Here is a 15,256-nt window from a genome sequence, read left to right on the forward strand (position 1 = left end):
TGGAGGGTAAGGGAGGGCACTGTGCAGACAAACACTGAATCATACATGAGGGCCGGGCCGAGGCGGTGCCAGCAACTTCCAGCATAGACTGGGAAAGTGACAAGACAGGTGGGCGGAGGAGCAGAGAGACTGCCCGAGATTGCTGGATAATTCACACTGGTGTCCGTTATGTCACATCATTTTAGAAGAAATATGGAAACATCACGAACAATATTCAAATTCAAAACCTTTAAGGCTGCCAGGGGTAGATTATAATAAATAAATGGGTTTTTATATCCTTACCCTTTGGGTCCATTCCCACAAAAGTATGGTCGCGGTGTCTGTTTTGTGGACTGCCAACAGCTGGCCATGTGAATTCTGTATCGCGGTGCAGACCCATTGACTTAAATGCGTCCGCGATCTGCAAGATACGCCATAAGATAGGACATATCCTATATTTTACGGAGCAGAGGCACGTATCAGAAGCCCATGGAAACACACAGAAGCACTTCCATGGGCTCCAGGTCATTTCCTTTTCACCGCAAAAGATAAGGCATGTCTTTTATTTTGCCGTATCTTACGGATTGCGGACCCATTCAAGTCAGTCCGCACAGTAGTAAGGAGTTCACATGGCCGAAGTTTGCTGTCTGCAACATGGGCACGGCGACCATACGGTTGTGCGATTGGGGCCTTTGGCTGTTATTTTCTCTACAATATAAAAGGTTTATATCGTCTATAAACGGGAATAGGAGATCTACTTATTAGTGATTGAGGTCCCCGGTGAAATGCCAGGGTGTGTTAGTGCCGCATGCCCTGGAGGAGTGAAGCGGAGGATGGCTGTGTTAGTGCCACTGTAGCAGTTATTCACAGTGGTTATCCTCACGCCGATGCTTCTTAGGGCCAGGCAATGACAGGAGGGCACATCCTTTCTTCCCTCAGGGGTTCCTGCCTGATAGTGACACAAACTCACCTGTCTGGACTTTAGCGGTGCGATGCCTGCCTTCTGCGCGGCTGCGGCGGGAGAGATGCGCTGCTAAGCCATGCTCCCTGGTGATGCAACAGGATCTTTAGCAACAGGATACAATGCTCTTTTTCTCCCCATAGAGGGCATGTGTCCGGGAAGAGATTAGCAGTGGGCTTATTGCTCAGCTGCTCTACTCCTATGTGCTAGTGTTCTGACTAATGGAGCGCCAAGTCATGACCTATCAGGTTCTGATACTGGAACACTGTGCTTCATTTAACCCTCTTCCTGACAATACACCAGTGTCGGTAATAGTCTCTGACTCAATAGCTGTGTTCCTGTTTCCTGTGCTTATTGTATTGCGCGTTCCTCTGACTGCGGCTTGTCTTCTGACGATTCTCGTCCCTCGTTTGGTACTGCATAGCCTGTCTGGTTCTGACCCATTTACGTTCGACCCTGTTTTTGTGTTGTTCTGTCTTTTGGTGTTTGTCTGTCTCTGCACAGAAGTAGCGCAGGGGCTGTTGACCAGTTGCAGTCTTGCTACCTAGGGTTTGTACTGCAAGTAGGTAGAGAAAGCTAATATATTCCAGTGGACCACGCAATTCCTACAAGTAACCACTTTCTCCCAGAGCCATCTAACTTTATACGCACGGGTAAAACATTGATTCGCACAGATGTCTTCTCAACATTAAGAGCCCAGTGGAATGCCAAAAACTGCACTAATAGTGAAGTATTGTGGTCACTATTCACACACACTTGCAAAAGATTGTACTCACAAGCGTAGAAGAAAATGCAAGCACATCAATCAGAGTGTTAGTTTTTTCTATTCCTCTTGTGGTTTGCACCCTTTAATCGCCGCTGCAAAGTAAGTGTGCTCCAATAGTGAAGTCCTAAACATAGATGTATAAAAGCGTATAAATCATGTAAAAACAGCCAAGTGTTCATGCCAGGGTGCAAACCACAAGAGTAATAGAAAAAACGAACACTCTGATTGATGTGCCTGCATTTTCTTCTACGCTTGTGAGTACAATCAGGCTCTTAATGTTGAGAAGACGTCTGTGGGAATCGATGTTTTACCCGTGCGTATAAAGTTGGATGTCTCTGGGAGAAAGTGGTTACTGGTAGGAATTGCGCGGTCCACTGGAATATATTGGCTGTTTGTGAATACGACCCACTTCACATTTGGGACCCGCTGCATCTCAGGATTAGGGCAAGAAAAAAATTTATTGGATGAAAAAAAAGTTTTTTTATATTGCAGGTAGAGAAAGCTGTCTGGGTTCTAGGTCAGTGCTCACCGTCCTTGTCTGTCCCTACCTACAGATGTTATAGATAGTAATTATGCCCTTGGTGTTCTATAGGTGCAAGGCAGGAGAAGACGGTGGTGTGGTTGGTGAATGGTGCTGGAGTCAGTAACCAGGCCATCTGTAGAAAACAGATACGTTTCTCTGTACTAAAGTGCAGAATGGGAGTTGTAGTCCATCAAATGGTATCAAACACAGTTCGAAACAATTCACGGTACAAATCAGCCCTGATAGCGATATATGGATATAAACCAGCATGTTGGTTGGAATACGCCTTTCCTCCATCTTTACCAAAATCTCTCTCTGTAGAATTGAAGGCTGGCAATAAGGTTCTTACAAACCTGTCCATAACCCTCAGCTGAGGTGTAAAGGATTAAGATATGGTTGGCCAGGATGTGTCTGAGTGTGGAAGGGTGTATTAGCCATGTATCTCACACTGCAGTCTTTATTAGGCCTCTTTCACACTTGCGTTGTCTGGATCCGGCGTGCACTCCATTTGCCGGAATTACACGCCGGATCCGGAAAAACGCAAGTGAACTGAAAGCATTTGAAGACGGATCCGTCTTCAAAAGGCGTTCAGTGTTACTATGGCACCCAGGACGCTATTAAAGTCCTGGTTGCCATAGTAGTAGTGGGGAGCGGGGGAGCGGTATACTTACAGTCCGTGCGGCTCCCGGGGCGCTCCAGAATGACGTCAGAGCGCCCCATGCGCATGGATGACGTGTCCATGTGATCACGTCACCCATGCGCGTGGGGCGCCCTGACGTTACTCTGGAGCGCCCGGGGAGCCGCACGGACGGTAAGTATACTGCTCCCCCGCTCCCCACTACACTTTACCATGGCAAACAGGACCTTAGCGTCTTGGCAGCCATGGTAACCATTCAGAAAAAGCTAAACGTCGGATCCGGTAATGCGCCGAAACGACGTTTAGCTTAAGGCCGGATCCGGATTAATGCCTTTCAATGGGCATTAATTCCGGATACGGCCTTGCGGCAAGTGTTCAGGATTTTTGGCCGGAGCAAAAAGCGCAGCATGCTGCGGTATTTTCTCCGGCCAAAAAACGTTCCAGTCCGGAACTGAAGACATCCTGATGCATCCTGAACGGATTTCTCTCCATTCAGAATGCATTAGGATAAAACTGATCAGGATTCTTCCGGCATAGAGCCCCGACGACGGAACTCTATGCCGGAAGACAAGAACGCAAGTGTGAAAGAGCCCTTAGCCTTAAACTGTGAATACCTTACTGACTGACTCCAATGCTTTGCCTTACTGGACCTTCAAGTTCTTTATTTATCTTTCTTTGTGGAGTACTGTACAATAGAGATGGCTTTATGATGCAAAGTTACTAGGAGTGAGCATATGTAGCGCCTATCACTTCCTCAGCTAACACACCCCTAAACCAGGGGCGAACCTAAGTCCATTACCTAGCTTCCTACATGGGCAAAGTCAGGATTGTTAACCCTGCCTGATCTATACAGAGCTGTACTGGGTTATACAATACATCAGAACATTATAGCACAAGAAAAAATTTAGCAAGTACCCTATTTTGCGGTACTGCATCCCCCCTTCCCTTTGTGAGATATGCTATCCCCAGTGTTCTTGATGCAGAGTCCTTCTGCAGTACTCAAAGGCGCAGGACTGAGCTTGCCCCATTCTCTTAACTTTTGGTTGCAAAAGAAGGGTTAAACAATATGCACAATACAACAACAATAAGCCTAGGCACTTTACAGATGGACAAAAACAGTGCATAATGAGTAACACGTGGGTGCCTGCAGTGAGTAGACTATGAGTGCAGAAGGAGTCCGTCAGGTTGCTTTGGGCAACTGCCTGGTACTAGTACCCTTTGTATGGAGTGTGTTAACTGCCTCTGAAGTATTGAGACTGTCCCGTTACCAATAGCAGCAGCCTGTGAAGTATGAAAAATGCTCTGTTACTGTAGATAACTGGCTATGAATAAACTGTACACAGGAAGCCTATATAGAGACTATTCCATTGCTTTTGATAACTGCCAATGCCTGTGCCTCACCCTGAGGATGCAGATCCAGTTGAATACAATGGTGAAGCTGGAGCAGTGACGTCATTGTGCCTGCTGAGCACATGAGAGCAGGTCTAGGTATTACTTTATTTTATTTTATTAACAATACAGGATCTTAACTATTGTGAAGGGGCATTGAGCAGGCAGCACTATTGTGTGGGGGCTCTAAAGGGAAAGTCTACTGTGTGGAAGCACTAAGAGGACATATATACTAGCCCCACACAGTAATAATACCACTTTTAACCCCTTAAGAACTGAGCGATTTTCCATTTTCTTAATCCCAGCCATAACTTTTTTATGTTTCCATTCACATAGACGTTTGAGCGCTTGTTTTTTGTGGGACAAGTTGTACTATCTTACACTGCATACAATGTATTGGGAAGCTGGGAACATTCCAAATGGAGTGGAATTGGAAAAAAATTCAATTCCGCCACAGTTTTATGTTTTTTTTTAATGGCGTTCTCTCTGTGGTAAAACTGACCTGTTACCTTCATTCCATTGGCCAATTACAGCAATACCATTACAGCAATACCACATTTATATACGTTTTCATAAAAAATTAAAAAATAAAAAGTTTTTTCTTTGCACCTTCATATTCTGCCCCCCCCCCCAATGAATTTACATAATTGGAGCTGTATTAGGGCTCATTTTTGCAGGATGCAGTTTTTTTTATAGATACCATTTTGGATTGTGTATGACTTCTTAAAAACTTTTTATTACATTTTTTGGGGAGGTGAATAGACGAAATCAGCCATTTCGATTTTTTTTCTTGTTATAGCTTTCACCTTATGAAATTAATACATTTATATTTTATTAGTATGGGCGCTTTGACACACAGTGAAGTCTAACATTTTTGTTAGAATGATTTTAATTTTTACATTTTCAAAAACTTTTTTTCCTTTTTTTAAGTCCCTCTAGGATACTTTAACATGCGATCATTTGATGGCTTCTCCCATAGGCTGAATAGAATTACCCCTGCAACTAGAGATTAGCTAAATGATTCTACAGAAATGTACAATATATACACACATAATATATACAAATACATAGACAAAATGATTCTGTAGAATGTTAAATGTCTGTGATCGGAGTTATTGCCAATTATGAACATTGTCTGCAGGTGTCTGCCTCTAACTTTAAAGAGACAATGAGCGTTGTACATATACAGTGATCCCTCAAGATACAATGGCCTCAGGATACAATATTTTCAACATATAATGGTCTTTTCTGACCCATCGTAAGTTACATAAATACAGCACTAGAACCAAGCTCATTACATAAATACAGCACTAGAACCAAGCTCATTACATGAATACAGATCCAGAATCAAGCTCATTACATAAATACAGATCCAGAATCAAGCTCATTACATGAATACAGCACTAGAACCAAGCTCATTACATAAATACAGCACTAGAACCAAGCTCATTACATAAATACAGTACCAGAACCAAGCTCATTACATAAATACAGATCCAGAACCAAGCTCATTACATAAATACAGCACTAGAACCAAGCTCATTACATAAATACAGATCCAGAACCAAGCTCATTACATAAATACAGTACCAGAACCAAGCTTATTACATAAATACAGCACTAGAACCAAGCTTATTACATAAATACAGAACCAAGCTTGATACATAAATACAGCACCAGAACCAAGCTCATTACATAAATACAGCACCAGAACCAAGCTCATTACATGAATACAGTACTAGAACCAAGCTTATTACATAAATACAGCACTAGAACCAAGCTTATTACATAAATACAGAACCAAGCTTGATACATAAATACAGCACTAGAACCAAGCTTATTACATAAATACAGAACCAGAACCAAGCTTATTACATAAATACAGAACCAGAACCAAGCTCCTTACATAAATACAGAACCAGAACCAAGCTTATTACATAAATACAGCACCAGAACCAAGCTTATTACATAAATACAGCACCAGAACCAAGCTTATTACATAAATACAGCACCAGAACCAAGCTTATTACATAAATACAGCACTAGAACCAAGCTTATTACATAAATACAGAACCAAGCTTGATACATGAATACAGATCCAGAACCAAGCTCATTACATAAATACAGCACCAGAACCAAGCTCATTACATGAACACAGTACTAGAACCAAGCTTATTACATAAATACAGCACTAGAACCAAGCTCATTACATAAATACAGTACCAGAACCAAGCTCATTACATAAATACAGTACCAGAACCAAGCTTATTATTATATAAATACAGCACCAGAACCAAGCTTATTACATAAATACAGTACCAGAACCAAGCTTATTACATAAATACAGCACCAGAACCAAGCTTATTACATAAATACAGCACCAGAACCAAGCTTATTACATAAATACAGTACCAGAACCAAGCTCATTACATGAATACAACACCAGAACCAAGCTCATTACATAAATACAGATCCAGAATCAAGCTTATTACATAAATACAGCATCAGAACTAAGCTTATTACATAAATACAGAACCAAGCTCATTACATAAATACAGTACCAGAACCAAGCTCATTACATAAATACAGTACCAGAACCAAGCTCATTACATGAATACAGCACTAGAACCAAGCTCATTACATAAATACAGCACTAGAACCAAGCTCATTACATGAATACAACACCAGAACCAAGCTCATTACATAAATACAGATCCAGAACCAAGCTCATTACATGAATACAACACCAGAACCAAGCTCATTACATAAATACAGATCCAGAACCAAGCTCATTACATAAATACAGCACTAGAACCAAGCTCATTACATAAATACAGATCCAGAACCAAGCTCATTACATAAATACAGTACCAGAACCAAGCTTATTACATAAATACAGCACCAGAACCAAGCTCAGTACATGAATACAGCACCAGAACCAAGCTCATTACATAAATACAGTACCAGAACCAAGCTTATTACATAAATACAGCACCAGAACCAAGCTCAGTACATGAATACAGCACCAGAACCAAGCTCATTACATAAATACAGTACCAGAACCAAGCTTATTACATAAATACAGCACCAGAACCAAGCTCATTACATAAATACAGCACTAGAACCAAGCTCATTACATAAATACAGATCCAGAACCAAGCTCATTACATAAATACAGCACATGAACCAAGCTTATTACATAAATACAGCACTAGAACCAAGCTCATTACATGAATACAACACCAGAACCAAGCTCATTACATAAATACAGATCCAGAACCAAGCTCATTACATGAATACAACACCAGAACCAAGCTCATTACATAAATACAGATCCAGAACCAAGCTCATTACATAAATACAGCACTAGAACCAAGCTCATTACATAAATACAGATCCAGAACCAAGCTCATTACATAAATACAGTACCAGAACCAAGCTTATTACATAAATACAGCACCAGAACCAAGCTCAGTACATGAATACAGCACCAGAACCAAGCTCATTACATAAATACAGTACCAGAACCAAGCTTATTACATAAATACAGCACCAGAACCAAGCTCAGTACATGAATACAGCACCAGAACCAAGCTCATTACATAAATACAGTACCAGAACCAAGCTTATTACATAAATACAGAACCAGAACCAAGCTTATTACATAAATACAGCACCAGAACCAAGCTCATTACATAAATACAGCACTAGAACCAAGCTCATTACATTAATACAGATCCAGAACCAAGCTCATTACATAAATACAGCACTAGAACCAAGCTCATTACATAAATACAGCACATGAACCAAGCTCATTACATAAATACAGAACCAGAACCAAGCTCATTACATAAATACAGCACTAGAACCAAGCTCATTACATAAATTCTCATGCTTTCTTTGAATCTCCGTGCTTAATGTGTCCCCATACTCTCTCGGTACATTCTGTAATACTCATCTTCCTCTGATCTCACAAGGTTTTCCGACAATGCAGTTCTGATCTCTTCAGCCCAGGCCGGCATCTGTGGAATGTCGCAGCCACCTGCATCGCCACAGAGCGCCGAATGGCACGGCAGGGAAACAATGGTTCCCTTGTCCTGTCAGTGCTCAATCCACAGGACGCAGATATAATTGGTTGCAGGCCAGGGTGCCCGGACTGGGTGAATCATCCCAATGACCAGGTGTCCTGGAGAGAGGATTGCCTGGTGCCCCCTTCAGCAGTGAGGGGCGATGCGCCCTGTGCAGCCGCACAGGTCGCACACCCCTATGGCCGACCCTGGGCACACACTTATTCATACCTCAGAAGAAGAAGCATTCGTTTCTAATATGTTTTTAGAATGAGAGAAGAAACTGTTAAGCCCAGAGGAATGCCATGTCACTACAGTGAGAACAGTCACGTTCCTCATTACAATGTAGACACTCTGGGGGAGATTTGACAAAGACTGGCCTTTGTGGTGCATGCCTTTCCATAAATTAGGCACATCCTCTGGTAGGCCATGCTCCAGAATAAAATCTACGATTTCTGTCTCCATTTGCGCCAGAAAACTGGCACAAATGAAGTTAAGTGTGTTGGGCCCACTGGCCCCACTTCCTCCCTCCCATCACCATGTCCCCTTTTTGGAAAAATAAGGTGGCGTAAAAATTCCACTTGCCAAAAGATTAGTTGCAAGTGGTGTTTAAAAAGTTGCAACTTTTTTACACCAGAAAAGTGGCGCATGGAGATAATAAATCTCCTCCTCTATGTTAGATATTAGATAGAACTGTAGGAATACTATTACTAATTCAGTACTAAGAATAATTAGGAACAACCAATCACCTTTCAAGATTTGTCTTCCTAAGGTTAAAAAAATCAAGCATGTGCTTTGTGATTTACACGCCTAATATGAAAGATTAAACCTTCTTGCAGATTCAGGACCTTGTGTGCAAGACAAGAAATCTATGGTGGAGAAGGAAGCCATTGGCTCCCTGCCCTGCCATTTTCTAGAAAAAGCAGCACAATGCTATGATGGCATCATGTTGTCTGCGAGTCTGCTGAGAGTGTGAGACAACGGTGGCCAGCATAGATGGTGTGATGACATCATCGCTGGCCAGCATATGTGGTGTGATGACATCATCGCTGGCCAGCATAGGTGGTGTGATGACATCATCGCATCATGCCGTCTGTGTCTGCAGGACACCAGCAGAGGGAACAACCAGTGCCCTGCACACACAGGCACAAAAGGCGGAATTCAGTCTAGGGACTTAACCCCTTGACAACAAGGGTCATACAGTGGTCCCTCAAGTTACAATATTAATTGGTTCTAGGACAACCATTGTACGTTGAAACCATTGAAAATTGAGTAATTGGTTCCAAAGTCCTCATCCAAGATAAAAGAAAATGAAGATTTTTGAAAAATACGAAGATAATTAAGGGTACTTTCACACTTGCGTTGTGAGGATCCGGCAGGCAGTTCCGTTGCCGGAACTGCCTGCCTGATCCAGAAGTCCGTATGCAAAGAGATATCATTTGTAGACGGATCCGTCTGACAAATGCATTGAAATTCCAGATCCGTCTCTCCGGTGTCATCCGGAAAAAAACAAATGCACTATTTTTTTTTCTCGCATTTTTAAAGGTCTGTGCATGCGCAGACCGGGAAACTGGGTCCGATTTTCCGGAACACCTAGTACTGGATCCGGCATTAATACATTTTAATGGAAAGTGTTCCAGAATTTTGGCCGGAGAAAATTTTCTCCGGCCAAATACCGTAAGATGGACTGAACTGTAGGCATCCTGATGCATACTGAACGGAATGCTTTCCATTCAGAATACATTAGGATAAAATAGAAGCGTTATTTTTTTTTATTGAGCCCCTGTGACAGAACTCAATACCGGAAAAAAAATAACACTAGTGTGAAAGTAGCCTAAGACAAATAAAACAAGTCTTTACATATCAGTCAGGAATAGCTGCTAAGTAGCAACTAATCCAGCTATTTTACCAGAGAAGTGGCTTTGATTGGTTGGATCTGGGTCTGAGACATTGTATGATAGGTCTGTATTTATGTAATAAGCTTGGTTTTGGTGCTGTATTTATGTAAGGAGCTTGGTTCTGGTGCTGTATTTATGTATCAAGCTTGGTTCTGGTTCTGTATTTATGTAAGGAGCTTGGTTCTGGTGCTGTATTTATATAATAATAAGCTTGGTTCTGGTACTGTATTTATGTAATGAGCTTGGTTCTGGTACTGTATTTATGTAATGAGCTTGGTTCTAGTACTGTATTCATGTAATGAGCTTGGTTCTGGTACTGTATTTATGTAATGAGCTTGGTTCTGGTTCTGTATTTATGTATCAAGCTTGGTTCTGTATTTATGTAATAAGCTTGGTTCTAGTGCTGTATTTATGTAATAAGCTTGGTTCTGGTACTGTATTTATGTAATGAGCTTGGTTCTGGTGCTGTATTTATGTATCAAGCTTGGTTCTGTATTTATGTAATAAGCTTGGTTCTAGTGCTGTATTTATGTAATAAGCTTGGTTTTGGTGCTGTATTTGTGTAAGGAGCTTAGTTCTGGTGCTGTACTTATGTAATAAGCTTGGTTCTGGTGCTGTATTTATGTAATAAGCTTGGTTCTGGTGCTGTATTTATGTAATAAGCTTGGTTCTGGTGCTGTATTTATGTAATAAGCTTGGTTCTGGTTCTGTATTTATGTAAGGAACTTGGTTCTGGTTCTGTATTTATGTAATAAGCTTGGTTCTGGTGCTGTATTTATATAATAATAAGCTTGGTTCTGGTACTGTATTTATGTAATGAGCTTGGTTCTAGTGCTGTATTTATGTATCAAGCTTGGTTCTGTATTTATGTAATAAGCTTGGTTCTAGTACTGTATTCATGTAATGAGCTTGGTTCTGGTGCTGTATTCATGTAATAAGCTTGGTTCTAGTGCTGTATTTATGTAATAAGCTTGGTTCTGGTGCTGTATTTATGTAATGAGCTTGGTTCTGGTGCTGTATTTATGTATCAAGCTTGGTTCTGTATTTATGTAATAAGCTTGGTTCTAGTGCTGTATTTATGTATCAAGCTTGGTTCTGTATTTATGTAATAAGCTTAGTTCTGATGCTGTATTTATGTAATAAGCTTGGTTCTGGTACTGTATTTATGTAATGAGCTTGGTTCTGGTTCTGTATTTATGTAATAAGCTTGGTTCTAGTGCTGTATTTATGTAATAAGCTTGGTTCTGGTGCTGTATTTATGTAATAAGCTTGGTTCTGGTGCTGTATTTATGTAATAAGCTTGGTTCTGGTGCTGTATTTATGTAATAAGCTTGGTTCTGGTTCTGTATTTATGTAAGGAGCTTGGTTCTGGTTCTGTATTTATGTAATAAGCTTGGTTCTGGTGCTGTATTTATATAATAATAAGCTTGGTTCTGGTACTGTATTTATGTAATGAGCTTGGTTCTAGTGCTGTATTTATGTATCAAGCTTGGTTCTGTATTTATGTAATAAGCTTGGTTCTAGTACTGTATTCATGTAATGAGCTTGGTTCTGGTGCTGTATTTATGTAATGAGCTTGGTTCTGGTGCTGTATTTATGTATCAAGCTTGGTTCTGTATTTATGTAATAAGCTTGGTTCTAGTGCTGTATTTATGTATCAAGCTTGGTTCTGTATTTATGTAATAAGCTTAGTTCTGATGCTGTATTTATGTAATAAGCTTGGTTCTGGTTCTGTATTTATGTAATAAGCTTGGTTCTAGTGCTGTATTTATGTAATAAGCTTGGTTCTAGTGCTGTATTTATGTAATAAGCTTGGTTCTGGTGCTGTATTTATGTAATAAGCTTGGTTCTGGTGCTGTATTTATGTAATGAGCTTTGTTCTGGTTCTGTATTTACGTTCCCAGCTTTTTTCTAGTGCTGTATTTATGTAATAAGCTTGGTTCTGGTACTGTATTTATGTAAACAGCTTAGTTCTCGTGCTGTATTTATGTAGTGAACTTGGTTCTGGTGCTGTATCTTTGTCATCAGCTTGATTCCATTGCTGTATTTATGCAATGAGTTTGGTATGGCGACATTACTACTGCATACTGTTCATGCACTGCATCCTCTCCTTTTGCTGCTGTGGAACTTTATGGCCCCATTCACTTTGGGGCTCCATTCTTGAAATAAGAGGCTCCCTGAGGTAGAACTTGCACCATCGAACATCTATGGCATATTCATATGCCTCAAAGCTACTTGAGCAACATGTCCATTCTGAACTGTCCTCTCACCTCTCCTCCTGCTCCCTCTTTGACCGGCTACAATCTGGCTTCCGATCCCACCACTCAACTGAGACTGACCTTACCAAAGTCACCAATGACCTACTAACAGCCAAAACCAAAAAACATTACTCTGTCCTCCTTCTCCTTGACCTGTCCTCTGCCTTTGACACTGTCAACCACTCCCTTCTGTTACAAACTCTTTCATCTCTTGGCATCACTGACCTGGCCCTCTCCTGGATCACATCATACCTCACAGAGAAGAAGTTTAGCATCTTCCACTCTCACGCCACCTCCTCGTTTCATTCCCTCTCTGTTGGTGTCCCACAAGGCTCTGTCCTAGGACCCCTGCTCTTCTCTATCTACACTTTCGGCCTGGGACACCTCATAGAGTCCCATGGCTTTCAGTATCACTTTTATGGTGACGACACACAAATCTACCTCTCTGGTCCAGACATCACCACCTTATTATCCAGAATCCCACAATGCCTATCTTCCATATCATCTTCATTCTCCTCTCGCTTTCTAAAACTTCACATGGATAAAACTGAATTCTTTATCTTTCCCCCATCTTGCTCAACTCCCCAACAGACCTATCTATCACGATCAATGTCTGCACACTCTCCCCAGTCAACCAAGTCCGCTGCTTTGGAGTGACCTTGGATTCTGCCCTTTCCTTCCGACCGCATATCTAAGCCCTTTCCACCACCTGCCGCCTCCAACTCAAAAACATCTCCTGCATCCGCGCTTTCCTCAACTTTGAGTCTGCGAAAACGCTTGTACATGCCCTCATCATCTCCCGCCTAGACTACTGCAACATTCTCCTCTGTGGCCTTCCATCTAGCACTCTTGCACCCCTCCAATGTATCCTCAATTCTGCTGCCTGACTAATCCACCCCTCACCCTGTTACTCCTCTGCCAATCCCTTCACTGGCTCCACATTGCCCAGCGAATTCAGTTCAAAATACTAACAAATACATACAAGACTGTCCACAACCTGTCCCCTCCCTACATCTCTGAGCTACTTTCCCGATACATCCCCACATGCAATATCCGATCCTCACAAGATCTCCTTCTCTCCTCTCCTCTTATCACCTTTTCCCACAATCACCTCCAAGATTTCTTCCATGCATCCCCCACACTCTGGAACTCGCTACCCCAACATATCAGACTCTCACCTACAGTGGAATCCTTCAAAAGAAACCTGAAAACCCACCTCTTCAGACAAATCTACAACCAGTGACCCTGCTGCCTCTATACCGCCATGACAAACTTCACCCTCACCTACTGTGTCCTTCTCCCATACCATGTAGATTGTAAGCCTCACGGGCAGGGCCCTCTCTCCTTCTGTACCAGTCTGTAGCTCGTCTTGTTTATGCTTAGTGCAATTGTCTGTATTATGTATGTGGCGTTTTAATAATAAATAATAATAATGTCATAAATGTCCCAGATAGGAATACCCCTTTAAGCATTAGCTATGCATTCTTTCCTCAATATAATTAAGTTACATTTTAAATTTGATGCTACTAATGTTTTTAATTCCCTATAAGGGTTGCAGAGGTGTGTGTTGGGGGGTGGGGGGAGTGCCAAAAAGTCTTCCCGCACTGTGCACCAAGTAACCTAAAGCAGGCCCAGTGTGTGTCTCTGTGGGAGGAGAAATAAGATTGTAAGCTCTTGTTCTGTTCATCTGTGTAAAAGTGAGTTTCGTATAATGTGACTTCACAGATACAAATATTTATTGCATTTCTCTGATTTATGAAGATCAAAATGTAGTTTCTGATGATTACCACAAGGTGGTGCTCTTCTTCTTTAAAAGAAATGACACAAACAAAACCATTGCTAGAATAAAATGCTGCATGGTGTGAATATTATATTTACTGTTCATAGTAAATAGAAAACCCAATTGTATATAGGTAGTAGTAGTAGCCAAGCAGAGGTCCTATTTTTCGGCTGAGATTCTTACATAATACCCGGGACCAGCCAGAAATATGTATATAATCTAGAAATGGTGACATCATCAGAAGATGATAACTGAGAAGATCATAGGCTCCTCTACTTTCTTGGGTTATTTCAGACGAACAATTAGTTCTGCGTGATAATATGATCTACAGTGTATTTGGAAACTCTTCAGACCCTTTAACTTTTTTCACATTTTGTTATGTTTTGGCCACATGCTAAAATAAAAAAGTTCAAAATTTTCTCCATCATTCTGCATTCAATACCCCAAAATTTCTACAAATTTATTGAAAAGCCGAATCTAAAATCTTGCATTTACATAAATATTCAGACTCTTTACTCAGGACTTAGTTGAAGTACTTTTGGCAGCAATTACAACCTCCAGTCGTCTTGGCTATGATTCCACAAGGTTTGCACACCTGGATTTGGGGATTTTCTGCTATTCTGATCCTCTCAATATCTGTCAAGTTGCATGCAGACTGTCTCTAAACAGCCATTTTCAGGTCTCTCCAGTCAAGGCTCTGTCTGGGCCACTGAAGGACATTCATAGTTATCCCTAAGCCACTCTTATGTTATCTCACCTGTATTCTTAGGCCCCTTGCACACGGGCGTTACTGATTTTGTCCGGATGCGTTGCGGGTGCATTGCGGGAAACCCGTGCGAGTGCACACGCAATTTCAGTCGTTTTGTCTGCGATTGCGTTGTTCAGTTTTTTTCCATCCCTCATCCCTATTTATTATCATCTCCTTAGCAAACATCTGTGAAAATCGCATTGTGCGGATGCAATGCGATTTTCACGCAGCCCCATTCACTTCTATGGGG

The sequence above is a fragment of the Bufo bufo genome, chromosome 6, assembly GCF_905171765.1.
Source record: "Bufo bufo chromosome 6, aBufBuf1.1, whole genome shotgun sequence".
In the NCBI taxonomy this organism is placed as follows: domain Eukaryota; kingdom Metazoa; phylum Chordata; class Amphibia; order Anura; family Bufonidae; genus Bufo; species Bufo bufo.